Genomic DNA, 17,721 nt, shown 5'->3' on the forward strand with positions numbered 1-17,721 from the left:
GCTCTCTCGTCCCTGTCCCCCTGCTCTCCCCTGTCCACCTGGGGGAATCCTGCCTCCCTGTCTTTCTGCTCCCCATTTCCCGTCTTTCTGCTCTCCCCTTCCCCCACTCCCCCCACCCCCCCCCTACCTGTCTTCCCCATCCCTTCCCTCTCCCTCTCCAACCCCTCACCTTCCCTTTCCTTGCCCAGCTAAGACAGGTGCCTTTGTTAGTACAATAATATGGAGGAGCTTGAAGCGAGAGTATGTGCAAAGAGAACAAACGAAAGAGTCGCAGTCAGTGAGACTTGGGTTAGCTCGAGGAAAGGACGAGAAGGCCACAGATGTGGAGGTGTGATCGGAAAGAGAAAATAGCAGGAGGTGTGGCAATGTAGGTGAAGAACAATACCATATTATATGAAGAGAAAGTGGCGATTTGAAGGAGGGAATTAATGTCGAGGGTTCTGTGTGGATAGATATTGGGGATGGAAGAATACTTTGGTACGTACATATCAGGCTCCTGGTGCGTCGGAAGAAAGATTCACTAAGAGTTCCGAAAGGAATGTGTTCAGGGAAGGGGATTGATTGGGGATGATTTTAATTTGCCAGAAACAGATTGGGTTCAGGAACAGGGAAAGGGCAGATGAGCAATTTGTCGATCTAGTGCAGGATTGCTTTTTCATTCAGTATGTAGATAATCTCACGAGGAGTGGAGTGTTCGACCTCTCATGAGTGTGGTGGAGAACTCGAATGTGGTGGAAAAGGTTGAGGTAGAACAGCATTAATGGACAGGTGACCATAACATAGCGTGTGCAAGGGAATTCGGTTTGAGATTGCAGAATGAGGATAATAGATGTGAGGAAGGCCAATTTTGAGAGTGCAGGGAGAGAGGTGCAATGGATGAACAGGAGGGCAATCATTATATCAGAGAAATGGGCAATCTTCATGGAGAAAATGTGCAATAACATCTTCACAATGTCGCCATGAATCGAGATGTAAAGAGGAAAATACACACTCCGACAGTGGGTGGTTTAGTGTGGCACACACCTTCACAGAAAGGTCTAATGAATTGTGTAATGAGCAGAAATGAGTGGACATGTGACCGCCCTCCCCCCACCCCCTCCCCTTGTTGGTAATTATTAGACTACGGATTTTTATGTTAAGAAAATAGGCCTTTTATGTTTTGAAAAGCGGCATTTTTTTTTTTTATGTGAAAAAATCCTGAAATATTTTTTTCCCCCGTTTTATTCATTTTTTATTATTACCAAGTTTTTCAGAAATCAGTCAAAAAAAGAACAAAAAATGGTAAGCTTTTTCCTGCACAACATTAAGCACTCTGGGCTAGTAAACAGGTACAAAATGACGTTCAGGTACCTTTATTGCAACCGCATTGTTTGATAAGTAGAGGACTAGAAGAAATTGACAAGACCCTTTTAGGAACGGTTAAAGTAGGTGTTTGAAATCATTATCTTGGTAATGTTCTCCTTGGTGAGGCGGTGGCGGCGGTCGGTGAGGACGTTTCTGTAGACGGAGAAGGACCTTTCCACGTCGACGCTGACGATGGGGCAGTACCTCAAGAGGGGGATGTCGGCAAGCTTGACTCCAGCTGGCACACCAACCTCAGATCCGTGCTGATCTCCATCCAGGATCAAAGCCACTGTCCTCAGCACACCAATGTCGGGATTGCGCTGCAGCACCGCCTTGAACTTGGTGAGCAGGATCTCCTTACGGCAGCCTCGGATCTTTTCGAGCTCCTCCTTGGCCTGATCAAGGAGCTGGAAGGCCTTGGCCAGCTCCATGCCGGCCTCCTCCAGTTGCTTAAGGATCTTCGGGATGAACAACACGTGGGCATTTAAGAAGACCAAACTGAGCTTGATGTCCGCCTTTCCAAACGGGTCCTTGGCACTCCGGATTGCCATCGCGTCGTCATCGTTCAGCTGGTCCACAATGTCCTTGACGGCCTCGAAGTGCTCGGCGTAAAATACCGCGGCGTCGATCCACGTCCCCCACCGAGTCAGAATGGGCTCCGGGGGGGGAGATAAAGATTGGGCTGCTGCTCCTTCCAAAGGACAACATGCGACGGGGCTTTGACGAACACCTTCTTCGTCGTGGCAATCAGGTCGTTGACATCCTTGAACATTTCTCGGACTGTCTCGCAGACACGGTGGAGCGCGTGGGCAACGCAAGTCACATGCAGCAAGTCCGGGAAGAGTTCCTTCAGGGCATGGCCGGCCTTGATCATATAGGCCGCGGCGTCGCTGACGAGGACCTTGAGGCACTCCGGCTTGAAATCAGGCCAAAGATAGCGCAGCGTGTCGTTGACTGCGCGCATGATCTCCCCAGAGTTGGTCTTCTCCAGAAACATGCACTGGACGAGGTGGGGACGAAAGTACCCCTCCTTGGACAAGCGTCCCGCGATGATGTTGGCCACATATCGACCTGCCGAATCGGTCGTCTCGTCGACGGACAGCCAGATGGGCTGCTGTCCGAGGTCGGCACGGAACCCCGCCAAGGCCTCGTCGTAGCACTTGTCGAGGTAGTGCTTTCGAATCCAGCTTTCATCGGGGATCTGGAGAGTGATGTGCTTCTCCAGGAACGACCGGAGGGCAGGGTTTTCCAATTTCGACCATGGGATGCCAGCAGCCAGCATGGCCTGGCACAGCTCCTGAGCCACGACGTCGCACTTGTGCCTCTTTCCGCCACCAAAGTCCTCCATGGTGGCTTGCGTGACCGTCCTCTTCTTCTTCAAGGCCAAGTTGTTCTTGTGGCGGTCTCCTCGGACATGTTGGGCCAGCTCAGACTTCTGCTTCGCCCGGAAAGTCTTTTCACAAGCTCGACAGAAAGCCGTGTCACTCGACACGTACTTGAAGGTGGCCCCATCGCCGCCAGCGTTGAATTCCTTCAGCCACTTGTCATGAAGAGCAGCACTCATCTTGATAGGAGACTTGTTCACACTTTGTGTACACTCTCTCACTGTAGTACACCGCCTCACTGCTGTACACGCTGGGGACGCAACGCACGCAAGTGGACGCAACGTTTTGTTTTTGAGATCGATCGCAGTTAAAAATTTCGATCGCAGTTAAACATTTCGATCGCAGTTAAAAATTTCGAAAAATTCCCTAATCTTTTTTAGCATTGCCAGACATTTTCGACCAAAAAGGGCATTTTATTTTATTTTTCCCGAAAAAGGGCGAAATATTTGTTTTTCTCCGAAAATAGCAAAATATTTTTTTTGCGCGCAAAAAAGCAGTTTTATGTGAAAAAATATTTATTTTTTTTTCACATAAAAATCCGATGTGCAGTAATTATACAAAGATAAACATTTTGTTATTTCCTCCCTTCTCCACTTCCCACTCCATTCCTTCCTTGCTGTGCTGCCCAAAGAAAACAAGCATTCTGAGTATTGCGCTGCAATACATGTCCCCTACCGGCAGTGTGCATTATATAATTACCAACTCACGGTCTGAGGTAACTCGGCTAAATATTATCCAATTTGCACCAAATAAAGTTCATGAATGGTTGCATAGACCCCTACTTCTCACTAAAAGTGGAAACAGAATGTATATCAGAGTTAAAATAAGCCCGCAAGGTCGCTCCGTTGAGCGGCCTGCACGTATTGCACTGTGTGAATTATATAATTACCAATTCACGGTCTGAGGTAACTTGGCTAAATATTATCCGATTTGCACCAAATAAAGTTCATGAATGGTTGCATAGACCCCTACTTCTCACTAAAAGGGGAAAAAGAATGTAAATCGGAGTTAAAATAAGCCCGCAAGTTCGCTCCGTGGAGCGGCGTGCACGTATTGCATTGTGTGAATTATATAATTACCAACTCACGGTCTGAGGTAACTCGGCTAAAAATGATCCGATTTGCACCAAATAAAGTTCATGAATGGTTGCACAGACCCCTACTTCTCACTAAAAGTGGAAACAGAATGTAAATTGGAGTTAAAACAAGGAATATTAACAGCTTTGACTTACTGCACTCCAAATTATAGTCCAGAAAACTGTTGGGGAAATTACCAAAGTTCAAAGTGCCATCACTTTGTCAAAAATGATCGAAACGTCGTGAAGTTCGAACTTGATCTGTAACTTATCATGAGGAAACCATGTGCCAAGTTTGAAATCATTAGCATTAAGTGTTTAGAAAAAAAAGTCCGGAAAGCTGTTCTTTGCGTGACGGACTGACATACGGAGGGACGGCGTGCAAACCCAAAGTCCTCTCTGGTGTACACCGGTAGGGGACTAATAAATATATCATCGCAGTGTTACACAGAACATATCACGGTCGATGGTGGTGCCGTTGGTTACCTTTATGTCCCTGTGCACAATGTTCTTCTGGTGCATGTATGCAAAAGCAGAAGCCATCTGGAAGGTGGACGTAGAATATTAAAACATGGAGACAGATTTTACCATTTCGAGTTCAATGCTTTCTGTCATATTTCAAAACACGTCAACATCACACTGACGCTGAAAGATGTGTCAGCTCACCTGCTTCATGACCCACCACGCTTTCGGCAAAGAGAACGTCTTCTGTAACTGAAGTTGGCGAGAGAGCGAACCTGCATGCATCGGACACAAACATACAAGGGCAATGAGATCATTGATTTTTAACAAAGTACGAGAAGAGGAACAAGGGGAGGAACGATAAACAAAACAATCTATCTATAATTCCAGTAATCTCTGTGTGTGTGTGTGTCTGTGTGTGTGTGTGTGTGTGTGTGTGTGTGTGTGTGTGTGTGTGTGTTTGTCTGTGACCGCTGTTTCTCGACAACCACGGGTCCGATATACTTGAAACTTGCCAGGTATATTGCTGGGGACCTGAGGATGTGCCTTTTCAAGGTTTCATATTAATCGGAGAAGTAGTTACCGAGCTATGGCGATTTAGCCGTTCGCCGTTCGCTTTGGCTTTGCGAATGGACCAAACCATTCATGTAAATAGAGGGGGGGGTTCTGTGGTCGTTCGCTTTGGCTTTGCGAATGGACCAAACCATTTCATGTAAATAGAGGGGGGGGGGGGGGGTTCTGTGGTCGTTACTGCCACGCGGTTTGGAATGTTTTTCCGAACGGGCACCCACGTACGGGCACGTCCTAGTAAAGATAAATTTTGCTTGCAAAATCGAAGGTCATGGAAAAGAAAACTGACAGACGGTCACAGTTGGACATAAGAAGGAGCGAATGAAGAGGAAGAGGAGTGAGGGAGAACAAGAGAGGAAGAGAAAGGGGAGGAACTGGAAGTGAGTCGAGTGAAAAGAGGGTTCATGGAGATAGGAAAAGGAAAGGTGGAGGATGACTCGAGGTGGAGGTGCATCCCTGCTTGAGGTGTTGGAGGGGAGAATGTGTTTGAATCGTTTTCCGGAAGCATCACTCCATAAAGACGGTAAAATCGCTACTTGTTATACATTTGGTGGCCATCTTGGAAATGGTGGCCAATTTGATGCGGTTCTCATTGGTTGCTCTCCTGGGTACCAGTCATTTGTAGTTCTACATATAATAAAGAACATTTCCACCAAATTGCATGTTTCTATCATGATTTTACCAATTGAGGTGAATTTGGCTAGGTAACCACTGTACTACCATGGCTGATGGTGAGGCCTATTAAGTCAAAAGACCAAACCACTTCCCAAACCAAACTTGTCCAAACCACTTCCCAAACCAAACTTGTCCAAACCACTTCCCAAACCAAACTTGTGCAAACCACTTCCCAAACCACCCCCTTCCCCCACCCCCCACCCCCCCCCCCCCCTCTGCTCATGACTTGATCTGCTCGCTGTCGGGCTCAACACCGCGCACCTTCCTGCGCCCCTACGCCCGCTGCTTGCTCTGCATGTGCACCTTGGTGTTTGTTCTTTGCTCAATGTTCATGCGACTTCTCTGTATTTTTCTGCACAAACGCCGTGGATATTCTCTTGGGATTTGTAAGAACTGAAAGATGTGCCAGATATCAGAGGAACAGACCTCAACTTCAAATGCAATTTATTTACTTTTCTCCTCTGATGTCAGGTCAGGTCAGGATCAGGTCAGGATCTCCTCTGATGTACTTTTCTCCTCTGATTTCTCCTCTGATGGCGTGTCACTCCCCGCTGAGCATGCGCAGTGAGAGAGAGGTGACGTCAGAGATGCGCGCCGAGCTTGGAGCAAGCAAGACCACCTCCGAGCGCTGTGAGACCTCCCTGCATCTTGGAACCGTGCTTTATCCTGTCCCCGAGCCAAGGTGCACCTTGTGCCATCGACCTGCCTGTCCATCCCTGCCATCAATCCCTGTGTAAGTCTACCTTGTCCGTTTGTCCGTGTTCTGTCTGGGGATAGATAAGACTGTATTTAAGTGCCCATCTCTTCTGTGTCTTTACCTCACTCTGCCTTGTAATCTACCCCCTTTTCTCCACCACTGTAATTATACCCTCCTCCGGAGGTCTTGAGAACTGTACCCCCCTTGCGTCGTTTCATCTTTCCCAGTCGTCGTGTCCTTTCTATCATTGATTTGGCATAGCGCGATTTGGCCAACGTCTGGGTGAATCGGGTGAGTCGGGAAGAAACGGGGAACAACTGTTCGGCCGCGATTACCTCCGCTCGGTAAATAACATCCAATCCGCGGTCCGTAACAATTGGTAACCAAACGCGGTAATGCGGCCACCAAATGTATAACTCATGGTTGAGCTCACCACACCTGGTTATCGGGACATCAGATTGAGAACACGAGAAGATGAAACAAAACATGTTCACATGATCTTTTCTGCTCTTTTTGTTCCCATAACAAATATTCATGGTCGAGCATGAACCTACAAAGTCCCAACAATCAAGGCATTATAATTCAAGTTTGCCAATTACTAAGTTATTTGTCTGCTCAAGTAAAAGTGATGGACACAAACAGCGGAGTTTCAGCAAAACGTCTTCAGAAACCTCACCTGCAGCTACGTATTCCATGGCGATGACCACTTCCTCGGAGATCTTATCTTGATGGACGCCAATCAGCTTCACTGCCAGGAAGCAACATGGTGGATGCACAAGTTCAGATGGCGTAAAGAAACTCGTGCACAGTTAAACACCTTGAAACATTCATGATGAACACAGGAGTTTGGTGTGACCCTTCCGATGAGAACTGATCAACAGTGTGACAAGTTCGTGTTTCACAGGTGATTCTGTGCTGTCCCTCGGATGGACGTTAATCCGGCATCCCACCTGCGGACACGAGTCCGTGTGCGTTAAGTAAGGACCCCACGGTGTCCTTCCTGAAGAGGAGGCGAGTTATCACTGGCACTGCTGTTGGCCTAATGGTTGGGGCGGCGGCCTTGGGATCCTAAGGTCTTTTTTTGATTCTTTTTAGTGAAGATCCGGATCCAGATACGAGAATTTTAATTTCTAAAGCGATTCTTCATCATTGATAAAAAGGGCCAAAAACGATGTACCGGATATTGCTGTGGATTTGGAAAATGTATCGATGAGGGTCGAGGGAGCGCATTTGTTCGGAGAAAACTACTACCCCCCTTAAAATTACTACACCCCATAAAAAAACTCAAAATAATGACGAGACTAATATAAAAACGCAGAACGGAGCCTGAATTTATAACAGAGGGGAGATGCAGCCGCAGACTACCGGATGTTAACAACACAGTCGCTCTTACATCACCTCAGGTTTCCGCGAACGGCGTATCGGAAGGCACCAAGCCTGCATCTCCTATTGTATATCTGCGATTATTATACAATTCAGAATAATGATAAGATTAATATTAAAACTCAGAAACCAGTCCGAATAATAATAATGAGTGGAGATGCAGCCTCGGACCCTCTGCTGCGAACAACACCACTGCTCTTACAGCACATCCGGTTACCGCGAATATTGTGTTTGAATGTGCCAGGGCGGCATCTCATGTTGTGTTTGAATGCGCCAGGGCGGCATCTCATGTTGTGTTTGAATGCGCCAGGGCGGCATCTCATGTTATGTTTGAATGCACCAGGGCCGCATCTCATGTTGTGTTTGAATGCACCAGGCCGTCATCTCATGTTGTGTTTGAATGCGCCAGGGCGGCATCTCATGTTGTGTTTGAATGCGCCAGGGCGGCATCTCATGTTGTGTTTGAATGCGCCAGGGCGGCATCTCATGTTGTGTTTGAATGTGCCAGGGCCGCATCTCATGTTGTGTTTGAATGTGCCAGGGCCGCATCTCATGTTGTGTTTGAATGCACCAGGCCGTCATCTCATGTTGTGTTTGAATGCGCCAGGGCGGCATCTCATGTTGTGTTTGAATGCGCCAGGGCCGCATCTCATGTTGTGTTTGAATGCACCAGGGCCGCATCTCATGTTGTGTTTGAATGCACCAGGGCCGCATCTCATGTTGTGTTTGAATGCACCAGGCCGTCATCTCATGTTGTGTTTGAATGCGCCAGGGCGGCATCTCATGTTGTGTTTGAATGCGCCAGGGCGGCATCTCATGTTGTGTTTGAATGCGCCAGGGCGGCATCTCATGTTGTGCATCTTTGATTATTATTCCAGTAAAAGAATTTTGAATTGGAATGGCGACTCTGCTCTGATACATCGACCTCATCACACGGAATACTGTTTTTCGTGCAAAACATCCATGTGCACTCCAGGAATCCCAAGATAGTTATTTCTTAGTCCAGGTAAAAGTAGACCTTTGCCCATTGTCTAAGGCCGTGGTTCTTAACCTGCGTTCAACCGAACCCCAGGGGTTCAGTGAGCCAGGATCAGGTGTTCGGCGGAGGTCCTCCGAAACGCATTGCAATTGTTTTTGTTTTTTTAAAGTTTTGTATCAATTTTGAATCTATGTGTAATTACGCTTATTATTAATATTATTATTATTTCGCTATGTATGTTACGAACGAATGGAAATGTTATTTGCTATTGTATTCCCATCCCATTCATGGCTTCTCAGGTCTGTGTTTAAGATAAGTTGTTTCACACTGACTTTTGTAAGTTGAATCAATGAGGAACTTGCTAATTATTTTGTTGATGGTGCTTACTTGCTTACTTACTTACTGGATTTTGGACTTTGCAGGTGTTCGGAAATTCCAGTGAATAGCCTCGATTAGCTTGCCGTGTGCCGTGGGTCATTGGTCGCGCCTTACTTTGGAGTTACTGATTAATTGAAAAGTAAGTTGGAAATGTTTGTGGATATGCAGGACGGGTTCAGAAGTTATATTAAAGTCTAAAGTGGATGGTGATTGTAAAATATGATTGAATTACTCAGAAAATTAGGTGGAGGTGATATAACTCCTTTGGTCGCAATTCAAAACTAACAATTCACAGTTTTCTATGTAATATTATAATGGGATTTGAGGTGACATAGAGTTGAATAGATTATAAATCCCGTCATCGTAACTATAAGTTATGTTTTCTTCGTTTTTTGTTTTTTTTAAATAAAAGAAGCTTGTGGACGACTTCTTCAGAAGCAATGGCCTCTCATGGAACATGGTGTCTGGAGTTTGCTCGGACGGAGCTGCAGCCATGCTGGGATGCAACTCCGGTTTTGGAGCGCTGGTGAAGGCCGATGCACCCCACATCATCGCCACGCACTGCGTCCTGCACAGACACGCGCTGGCATCAAAAACCCTGCCTCCAAAACTGGCCAATGTTCTGAAAATCGTCGTAGAAACTGTGAGTTACGTGCGAAGCCGTGCTCTGAATCATCGCATCTTCAAAGAGCTGTGCAATGAAATCGGCTCTGAATTCGAAGTCCTTCTCTACCACTCTAACGTTCGATGGTTATCACGAGGGAAGGTAGTGAGCCGTGTTTTTGCCTTGCGTGTAGAATTAGCCCTGTTTTTGCGAGAACACCAGCATTGCCATGCAACGCACTTCCAAGAGTCAGAGTTCATCCTCGCCTTGGCGTACTTGGCTGACATCTTCGACGCACTCAATCATCTCAATTGCCAGATGCAGGGCGGTGGAGTAAATGTCATCGAATCTGAAGAAAAGCTGAGCGCTTTCCGAAAGAAGTTACTGTTGTGGATGCGGCGAACAGAGAACGACAACTTCGCGAACTTTTCGCAACTGGACGAGTGTGTGAGCGGGATCGAAGATGAGTCTGAAGTTGGAGGTACTGCTGTACCGAAGGAGCTGAAGCAAGTGATTGCCACGCACTTGGATGAGCTGGGAAAGTCATTCGACGGCTACTTCCCCGACCAAGAGCAATACCCAGCATGGGTGCGGCAGCCGTTTACTTTCGACGTTGCAATGGCAGATGTCAACGACCAATACCTCGACGACCTCATCGACCTTCAGCAGAGCCAGACTCAACAACAACTCTTCGGCACAACAACACTCTCAACGTTTTGGTGCCGCCAAATGGAAGGGTATCCTCACATCGCCAAAAATTGCCCTTGAGATCCTCACGCCGTTCGTTACAACGTATCTCTGCGAGCATGTGTTTTCGAAACTGGTGTACATTAAAACAAAGAAAAGGAGCAGGCTTGCATGCGAAAATGATTTGAGGGTGGCCCTTGCCAAAACAAAACCACGCATTTCCCAGATCGCCTCCAAAAAAGAAGAACAGAAAACGCATTAAGATGCAATTCTTAATTTTTTTGTCAAATTTGAGGGGTTCCGCGAGTGTTCGGTGGGTTTCCTTTGGTTTCGGCGCCTTTAAAAAGGTTAAGAACCACTGGTCTAAGGGGTTCAGGAATGGGAACATGCGTTGAAGTTAGTTTGTCGATGTATTCCCAGTGTGGTGTCTCCCCAATTCAAACTGTCTGTTTCTTTCAATTTCCATTCGGTTCGTTCCAACAATTCCCACTCCGTCCGTTCTAGCAATCTTTATTCAATCTACATTTGGTCGATGCTTCAATCTATGGACACATTTGGACAAAACTTGGTGGATGAGTTGGGTTGGTGACAAGAACAAGCTCATTCGATTTTGGAGGTCTGGATCCAGATCCGGCCTATCAATGGAATAGAAAATGTAAAAGGTTCAACCTGGCGGAGGTCTGCACTCACTCGAGTGCCGTCATAGTGCATACTGCAATAAGTTTGAGTGAAATCCAAACTTACGAATGTGTGGATGGTCAAGTCGCCGCAACATCTCAGCTTCTTCCAAGAGCTACAAAAGAAGAAAAGAAAATTACCTGCATAGAAAATTACCTGCATAAAAGGTAAACTTACCCTACAGCTGCACCCACAAAGTTGTAACTCACACAGTGGGACGCACATCATCATGGGCCAATCGACAAGGATCCAGCACAGACAAAAGTTCTATCAAGACAGTTCCGAGGTACATTGAACTGTTGGTTCAGCAGTTAAAACACAGTTGTCTCCACATTCACACAAACTTACGTCGTCGTTCTCCTCCACATTTATTGCTTTCTTCAAAGCAACCTGAAAGAGAAAACAAAAGGTACATATGATAACACCTTAGACCTATCTACAATGTGGAAAAACGATTACAATATATGATATTTGTGTAGCAGCCAAGTTTGTACCTCCACTGCAGACTTGATGTCCTTTGCTTTATAAACATTTGCAAGTCCGCCTTGTCCAATTTTGGAGATGACCTCCCAGTCCCCAATCTGATAAAGGCACAAACAAAACTTCACAACAATGCTCCTATTATAATAATAAAAGGCAGTGTGTGTGTGTGTGTGTGTGTGTGTGTGTGTGTGTGTGTGTTTGTGTCCTTCATAACTCCAAAACCATGAAACCTAGCGGCCCCAAACTTTGTATACGTACATCACGAACTCCAACAGAGTGCAGGGGAGGGGAACGGAGAGGGGAGGGAGGAAGGGGAGAATGGGTGGAGTGTAAGAGAGTCAAACCCACCACAAAGAAAATGGTTACTCCCGCAGTTTACCTGCCCTTCTGTTAATTTCTACACTAGCCCGAAGTATGATACCTCAAGGATTTAACATTGGAAATTATGACGATCATTGTCCATTTTCCTTCAATGCTTTGAAAGGCCTCACGGGTTTATTTTAAATTTGATTTGATTTATGTTTTCCTTTTTGGTGGTCGCGGGAGCGATTGCATACTCAACTACAACAAATTTGATGAAAATCTTACTATAATTCGATAAATGTCTGTCTGTCTGTCTGTCCGTCCGTCCGTTCGAAGGTACCGTAGAAACTGCTGAACCGTTCGCAACGATATTTTGGGTGGGTAATCCTGGGATCTCCAGGAGTAAAATAGGCGATTTAGTTTTCCCAATTTCAGCTTTCGTCTCCAGCATTCTCAGGTTTGGACTCCCGCATAACATTCGCGTTCGCATAGCATTCATTGTGACGATGTTTTCATTGTGACGATGTTGTTTTCCTGGGTGCCGCACAAACGGCTGCACAGATCGCTGCACAGCTGCACCGATCGGACTCAGTGACCTCGGACAAAGACCTTTTATAAGGACACAGGTTGAATCCCTGCTTGAGAGAATTCTAACCCATTTCAACTGAAGGAAACACGTATCGGGAGTACATACGACATAGCGATTGTGAACACGATTATCGATCACGATTCATGATCACGATCACCACGATCATAGTGTATCGATCACTGTGGGACATTTGGTGAATTATAGTAAGATACTGTTTAGATTTTGATTATTTGCGTGTGATATGATTTAACGGATGTTTATATGAATCGTTTAAAATAAAAAAAGCCTTCAATTTCTGATATTTTACCTTTTCATTTGGGCCTACCAATTGAAGCCCTGCCCATAGGGCGGGTAATGTTCTAGTCTGATTAAATTTGACAAATATACAACCTTTAATGGCTTAATGTAAGACATTCAGAAGCCGCATTATTCTCTCTTTTTGTCATCGTTGTTGTGATGGCTCCAAATGTTCTTCAGGACCTCACAGACTCATTTCAACTCTAATTTGATTTCTGTTTTCATCGTCGCTGCGGTCAATAAAGACCCTGCTAATGCTAATTTGGTCAAAATTGGTTTAGTTTTGATAACAGTATAGCGACATCTTCGCTCCCCCCCCCCCCCCCCCCGCCATCATTTCTCCCTCCCCTCTCTCTCTCCCCCACCCCCATCACTCACTCTCTCTCTGTCCTCCTACACCTGCCTCTCTCTCCCCCACCTTTCACAGCTAATTGCACTAATACATGTGGTGGAATGTTTTAATTCTGTACAGTAACTCGTGGGGGATTATGTGTTAAGCAGCTGGTGGGATATTCCCATGAAGCAATGTTTACAGTGTGAATGGTGGAACATCCTGCAAAGCTATGTTTACAGTGTGAATGGTGAGATATACCGCAAAGCTATGTTTACAGTGTGAATGGTGGAACATCCCGCAAAGCTATGTTTACAGTGTGAATGGTGGAACATCCCGCAAAGCTATGTTTACAGTGTGAATGGAGGAACATCCTGCAAAGCTATGTTTACAGTGTGAATGGTGGGATATCCCGCAAAGCTATGTTTACAGTGTGAATGGAGGAACATCCTGCAAAGCTATGTTTACAGTGTGAATGGAGGAACATCCTGCAAAGCTATGTTTAAAGTGTGAATGGAGGAACATCCTGCAAAGCTATGTTTACAGTGTGAATGGTGGAACATTCTGCAAAGCTATGTTTACAGTGTGAATGGAGGAACACCCTGCAAAGCTATGTTTACAGTGTGAATGGTGGGATATCCCGCAAAGCTATGTTTAAAGTGTGAATGGAGGAACATCCTGCAAAGCTATGTTTAAAGTGTGAATGGAGGAACATCCTGCAAAGCCATGATTACAGTGTGAATGGTGGGATATCCCGCAAAGCTTTCATTCTAAGTACTGTAATGAAGTACTCTAAGTACTCTAAAAAAAAGTACTCTAATGAAAAAAACGTTTCCTCAAACCTCAACATTTATTAAAATTTTTGTCTCATTATAAAAATCCAATTGAATGAATAGCAGACGTTGCAATATGAATGAATGAATGAATGAATAGCAGACATTGCATGCAATTAAACAAGTGACATAATGATCAAAACAAATCAATGTCTGACATATTGAACATTATTTGACATGGTGGAAGTGACCTTCAATCAGAATTATGGTTTTGCTGTTACATGTTGAACTCCTACAATGTTGAACGTATTAAACACATATGTTGAACGCTATGGTCAACATCAGCTGTGGTTTGAGGAATATCGAGTGATCCCACCTCAATACATGTGAAAAAAATGATCGCTTTTTATTGGAGGTGAGGTATTTGTGGGCGGAGGCGGCCCAGGTGTGCCCCACCCGACTGGATTCGCCCCTGCATATCTCATATAATATGACAAATTAGTGTTTGCATTTGTGATTGGAGAATGTTTGGCATCGATTTAAGTGGACTCATGCTTTTGTACAACATTGTAGGAGATCCAATATCTTGCTTACCAGGTCATGATCCTCAATTTCCTTATTCTTCATTTTCCGCTTGGAGGAATCACTCGAATCACCCGAATCACTCGAATCACCTTCAGAAATGAAGCAAAAATCAACACAACAAGGAACATAAATGGAGAGAATAACACCATGTTCAGATGTGTGCGTGTGTGTGTGTGTGTGTGTGTGTGTGTGTGTGTGTATTGTGGAAATTCGACGTCATTTTCATGATTTAATCATCTTCTTCTTCTTGGCCAGATAGCTGTTCATATACCATGTCACCGAGTAAGAGGTCTAGTGCTCAGCACATGCAATATTGGCTCGAGTCTTTCAGGAACCAGTTGGCTCGGCCTGACATGATTGAAGTTGGTAAAGACAGGAATTTGTAATTTGTTTCGGGTGTCGGTGATAATTTGCCAACTCTTCATGAAAGACACCGGGGGATGTCTAATGTCTCCAAAATAATGCCATCAGACGGGAAATCCAGCAAATGGTTCATTTTATGGACTGCACACCTGTGACCAAACGCCCCACCTGCGAAGCACCAATTTGATTTTATGAAACATGGATGGAACATGGATTCTTCAAGCAACCATCAAACATCTGAACTGTTCTCCCATCTCGACTGTCTCTGACATCAACTCATTCTGGGAATTCTTCCAAAGTAAATTGCTCTTTCTCATGCACAGATTTATCCCATCTCGTCTTCAGTTGTCATATCCTTCCTCCCATCCATGGTACACTGAAACTTGTGGTGAGGCAGTTGTTCAGAAACAACTTGCCTTCTCCTCATGGAAGGCAAATCGAATGGAAGGCAATCTCCGTTCCTTCCACAAAGCTCAGAACAAGTGTGTGTCTACCCTCTGGAGAGTCAAGAAACAATATCTCTCTACTCTGAGGACTGAACTCTCAAACCTGTCTCCCTCCTCCACATCCTGGTGGTGTCTGGTCAAACCCATCGCTCTCTGTACCCACTTACCCAGTCGAAACCAGCTGCTCCTGGACCCTGTGTCCTTCTCTCCTGACAAGGTGAAGAGGTTTCTGTCAAACCTCGACTCTGGTTCTGCAACTGGACCAGGCGGCATCAGCCCACGGGTCCTAAAATCCTGCTCTGCTTTCTATATATAGAGCTCTGGAAGCTCTTTCTCACCCTGCCTCTGTTCTCTTCACCTTCTCTTTTGATCAAGGACTTCTGCCAAAACCACATTTCTATGCTGGCCTCCAAAGCCAGTCGCCGACTGGGCATCCTCCGTTCCGCAGTCTTTTCTTGGCACACCTGAGCTCCTCACCACACACAAAGCTTTCATCCGCAGCTCAATGGAATACTGCTCTCCCCTCTGGGCCGGTGCTCCTGCCTCACACCTAGCCCGGCTTCACGCTGTTGAAACCAAAGCTTTCAGAATCATTGGAATCTCCCATGATGAAGCTGATTCTGAGGGCCTTTCTCTCTCTCACCACAGGCAGGTTGGTGGTCTTTCTGTCTTCTACCGACTCCATCTACCTTCGGTGGCAGAGGTAACAGCAACCATTTCCATGTCTCTCCTCCTAAAGGTGCTTAAACATCCAAATGCATGCAAAATACTTGCAAGTTCGGATGATTCCAAGGGCCGTGCACTGACAGGGGCCCTAAAAATTATTAGAACATTCGGTAAAAATTCTCAACATTAAATTATGAACCAGGCTTTGCAGTCTTGCCATGCTGTCTATTGAAAGTCAGTCGGCTAGAAAGCTGGACTCCAAAGCCTTGATCAGTGACTTTGCCAGCAACAGCTGGGCTCTTGGTGTGCGAGGCTGAGCAAGGGCCAGTGATAACTAAATGGCATGGCTCTGGATATTGGATCACCACACGTGGTATGTATACTTGTATGTACACTCTGCTGCTGATTTTATTATTTTGTTTGTTGTATCATTCTGTAGATGATAACGTTAATTTATTTTAATTGAAGAGGTTAATGTATGTTGTAATTCTTACCATTAAAATTACATTTAGACTGTGAAAGATGGCCTTCAGCACATTTCTTGTGTGGGTATCAGTCTTGCATCAAATAGCGAATTCCATACTGTATGCAGAAATATGAGCATTGTTTCAACCTCCTGGCAAAAATGTCGGGGAGAAAATGTGCGCGCGTGCTTCATCGGGGCCCATTGTGATATCATTTCATGGGGCCCAACATCCCTGGCGGCGCCCCTGACTACGTGACGGGTTCGCGCACATGGCTTGAGAACCAGGAGACATGTTCTTGTTTGTTTTCCTGGTAAAATAACATCCACAAGTTGGTGCAAGTGTGTTATACCAAATAACATAAATACATTCTCAATTTGAACAAATCTTTTCTTTTCACAACTGACGCTGGAATGTCCCCGACACAACACGCCACAGAATATAAAACATGAACAGGAAAAGGTGTAAAATGTACAAAAGTCATTTGGTCCAGACGAGTGGACGAGTGAATGCGCTTTCGATGTCGGGGATGTACCTGTACCTCCTCCTCCTTCACGGCCACAACTCAGTCCTCCCCTCCTCACGCTCATAAAAGCAAAAGGGCATTCCACAATTCGATTATAACACATTTCTTCATAACCTCCTCGAAACAGCAGAATATTTAACGCTTTTCCCTTCCTCTATCATGCTATCATGGATTTCACATAAATCATGTTCAAAAAACAGCTCTTACATGTCATGGACCACCACAGTCACCTGTCCAACTGATAATCCCGCGAGATATGCGGAAACCCCGTGGAGTTGGGTTTCATGGTCCTTGTTCGAGTTTTTTAAAGACAAAATCGTCGGAAATAATAGTATTGACCCAAATAAGGTCCACGGTAAAAGCCCTGCTTGAGGGAATGCCAGTTATTTGGGCGGTGTATGGACGACAGAGCCCTGCCTGGTTCGCTGAGGCTGATACGGACCGTGATCTTCAAATGGCTTGGGACACATATCAGCCCCAATCTTTGGATATTTGATGATCCTTTTAATGGTCACTTTGCGCATTTTGTAAAAAACGGAAAACTTAGAGAGCATGGCGATTGTGAATATGACACCTCTGAAGATGCCTTTCACTAAGCATAGCACAAACATGGTGGCCATGTGATATTTTTCAGGTTGAAATTGTGGGTGGAGTCAGGGTAGCCATTAATTATGATTTAAAATATAATTAACAAGCAATGGGTGTTACGCAATGTCACACACAGACGGACGGACAAGCAAGTGTATTATTAGCTCACCCGGACTTCAGTCTGGTCCGCAGGTAAGTCACCCAGTCAGTGAGTGAGTGAATGAGTCTGTAAACACTTCAGTGATTATCACTTGTACCAAACACACGATTTCGATGAAACTTGGTCATAAGATTGATATGTGATGCCCGACGAAGGTGTATGACCACATCAAAATCTGCGCTCATTAAGGGAGTCTTAAGGGGGGGGGGGGTATTTTTTCTCTCTCCCCC

At 45.4% G+C, this 17,721-nt stretch overlaps 1 protein-coding gene and 1 long non-coding RNA gene across 3 annotated transcripts in view; one reads left to right on the plus strand and one right to left on the minus strand.

Annotated features, from left to right (window-relative positions):
• The window catches only part of LOC137438259 (ankyrin repeat and MYND domain-containing protein 2), an 821,307-nt gene that overhangs the window by 620,018 nt on the left and 183,568 nt on the right, over positions 1-17,721 (plus strand). The gene's annotated exons all lie outside the window — the stretch shown is intronic.
• LOC144888459 (uncharacterized) lies at positions 4,291-6,943 on the minus strand. Its single transcript, XR_013621023.1, has 3 exons — positions 6,885-6,943; positions 4,471-4,541; positions 4,291-4,347 (listed from the first exon to the last, which is right to left on the minus strand). It is a non-coding gene; the product is annotated as an uncharacterized LOC144888459 (long non-coding RNA).

The sequence above is a fragment of the Myxine glutinosa genome, chromosome 12 (genome assembly GCF_964187855.1).
Source record: "Myxine glutinosa chromosome 12, kmMyxGlut1.1, whole genome shotgun sequence".
Lineage (NCBI taxonomy): Eukaryota > Metazoa > Chordata > Myxini > Myxiniformes > Myxinidae > Myxine > Myxine glutinosa.